Source organism: Schistocerca americana, chromosome 2, assembly GCF_021461395.2.
Source record: "Schistocerca americana isolate TAMUIC-IGC-003095 chromosome 2, iqSchAmer2.1, whole genome shotgun sequence".
Taxonomy (NCBI): domain Eukaryota; kingdom Metazoa; phylum Arthropoda; class Insecta; order Orthoptera; family Acrididae; genus Schistocerca; species Schistocerca americana.
In genome coordinates this window covers 278,040,475-278,043,574 of record NC_060120.1, presented here as the reverse complement: position 1 = coordinate 278,043,574, position 3,100 = coordinate 278,040,475, and the positions used below count along the sequence as shown (strand labels likewise).

The following is a 3,100-nucleotide window of genomic DNA, read 5'->3' as shown; positions in this document are numbered from 1 at the left end:
GCTGTGGGAATACGCTTCTGGGGGGGGGGGGGGGGGGGTGGTTAGTGTTTAACGTCCCGTCGACAACGAGGTCATTAGAGACGGAGCGCAAGCTCGGGTTAGGGAAGGATTGGGAAGGAAATCGGCCGTGCCCTTTCAAAGGAACCATCCCGGCATTTGCCTGAAACGATTTAGGGAAATCACGGAAAACCTAAATCAGGATGGCTGGAGACGGGATTGAACCGTCGTCCTCCCGAATGCGAGTCCAGTGCGCTAACCACTGCGCCACCTCGCTCGGTTACGCTTCTGGTTTAGACATGTACACGCAGGAGTAGAGTGACAGCATTCAGCGCCATTACCCTAGTAAGTGGTTTACTGTGTCACATTCTTTGTGAGTCAATACTATCTTTGCATACGTCTATATTACTTAGAAACAGTATTGGGGAAAATACGCCAGCTACAAATAGCTGACGGAATGTGGTTCTGGTTTAGAGAGATCCTTAAATGTTGACACTGTAGTTTAATTGTGTAGGTAAGAGTAGACCACAAATGGCATGCTTGTTGACATATAAGTGGTTTAATGTGTTACATTCCTCATGAGTGAGTTACATGTTCGAAATTCATAGCAAAGACTTCCTCTGAAGTGTTCTGACAGATGAGTTCTATGAGGGTTTACCAAACAATTCCATAAAATTCTGTAAAATGTTAGGACACCACATAATACAGTCATCTACAACACAATGGATGGATTTGCTAACATGCACCAGGTTTGTGAATTAGGGTTCCTGAATGTGATCACATTGTGTGATATTTTTGTTATTGTACATTTTGACTGATCTTGGGTATTCCTCATACATACTGTATTGCAATACGGTAATAATGCTGCATTTGAAAGTCGAAAATTGACAATAGTCAGTTTTGAGAGTTCTCCATATAAAGCTTTACTGAGAGTCATTTTGTCCCAACTTTTGCTAAAACATAGGGGTAAAATGTTACAATTTTGTTATAGCATGGAACAATTTGTTATCATTTTACTGTAACATAAGGCATTCTTTTACAATGTTGCTCTATCATGAGGTGTTTTCTTCGAATTTTTGCTGAGAGATGGTGGAATTTGTTACAATGTTTGCCACAGCGTGGGCAATTTGTTCAGTTTGTTACAATTTTGTTGTACAGGGACCAAGGATCATGTAATCTTCAAAGTCCGACAGAATTCTCAATTTAGTATTTTTTCCCACAGTAGAATCATACAGTGAGAGTCATTTGTAATTCTGACTACAGTCAAGCATATATTAATGCCAAACAGTGATACAGACTAGCAGAATTTCCCCAGATCCGTACACACAGCTGTTTGACAGCTCATCTCCCGACAGTCATGGTTCAGTGATTTCAAGTGCACTCAAATTAATGTCTTAGCTATCAACTTTGGTTTTAACATATCTGGGATGGTATTGGAAATCAGCTCTGCAACCTCAATTTGTTGGAACTGTGTAAACATATGATGGCAGATACCTCCAGAAACCTGGAGGAATTTGCAAAAATGTTGAAATGTGTGTGAAATCTTATGGGAGTTAACTGCTATTGTCATCAGTCCCTAAGCTTACACACTACTTAACCTAAATTATCCTAAGGATAAACACACACACCCATGCCCGAGGGAGGACTCGAACCTCCGCCTGGACCAGCAGCTCAGTCCCTGACTGCAGCTCCCATACCGCTCGGATAATCCCGCGCGGCGAGGAATTTGCAGTAGCATTGCTATGCTAGTGCGCTTCCTCTGCCAACAATTCAATGCTTCATGTGGAGTGCACTGGGTAAGTCGTAACAGTAGAACGTCGCTATCACAATCGAAGTGTGGCTATCAGAAGACTTCCCACAACAGTGTCTTATGGCCTATATCAGAAATGATATAGTGTGACCGCGTACGTAGTGGAGTACTGATTTGAAAAGATCGACCGTCTCGGGCCGACGCCGGTCGTCGGTGGAATGCACCGATATCGGAGCCACTGTGACCACCTAAGTGCCCGTGTCGGCCGATTGAAGCATGCGTTAAGGAAGAGACCAGCTGACCACAGGGCCCGGCAGAGGACACGCCCCCCGCTGGCCACTATTGGCTGGAAGGCGGACCGCCGCGTCATGGCGGCCACACACATACACACACACACGTTGTTTGTTACTGCGGCGCCAGCTGGCGCCCTGTGCTACTACCTGTCAGCCGGCATCGACCACCCCGCCAGCACTTAGCACGCGATAAGAACGCGGCCGGCGAGGCGCGGCGCGGCGGCGGGCCATCACTCACCCACACCGCCAGTGCCAGATAGCGTCCTGCAGAGAGTTACGATTCCTCGTCGACGGTTTCGCGGGCGCCGGGCTCCCACCGCAGTCCATCAGCCCAGCTCGTCCAGTTTACGGCCTGCGGCTCTCGTGGCTGAAAGCACTTTGCCCCCGCTCCAGAGTTCCCATCTTATCCGCTGTGGAAGTGTTTACAACCGCGACCGTGCCAGACAATTCGGCGATAAATAAACGCCCTCGTTAGTCACAACAACTTTTTTTTTTTCCTTTTGCTCGTAACAAGGTGGTACGCAGCACGCGAGCACTTACGTATAAAAATATATAAGTGTGGAGAAATATGTACGACATGACATTAGTAAGTGTACCCGCATCACTCACCCACGAGGCACGCCTGTGAGATCCCTCTCATAGCTAACTGTTCGAGACGTCGAAGTGAGATTTCCGCTGAGTAACAGTACTCAGACCGTACAGTTCTTCTAGTGCAGGGTGTTTCTATGATGATGCATCTGTAAGCTTTCTGTGGTGTAGAAGACGGACAAATATTGTTAACTGGCGCTCTACAGCTGTGACGTATTGCGGGAATGGCACTGTGACTGACAGCTACTTAATTAAACAACTTTCTTCATCACCGCTTTCAGTCTACATAGCCATCTTCGGAAATCTGAATGTGTGTACAGCAAACAGAATTCTTCTACAAAAACGATAAAAATACCATTCAGGAACGACTGTGTCAGAAGTTATGGAGCCAAACATATCGTTAGATACGAGAACATAAATTTCGTAGCAACTTCCTGGGAGATTAAAACTGTGTGCTGGACTGGGCCTCGAA

The 3,100-nt window shown here is 46.3% G+C and overlaps 1 non-coding gene across 1 annotated transcript; it reads right to left on the bottom strand.

The window, feature by feature from the left end:
- Positions 1-201: 201 nt before the first annotated feature.
- Trnaa-cgc lies at positions 202-274 on the bottom strand. Its single transcript has one exon. It is a non-coding gene; the product is annotated as a tRNA-Ala (tRNA).
- Positions 275-3,100: the final 2,826 nt, after the last annotated feature.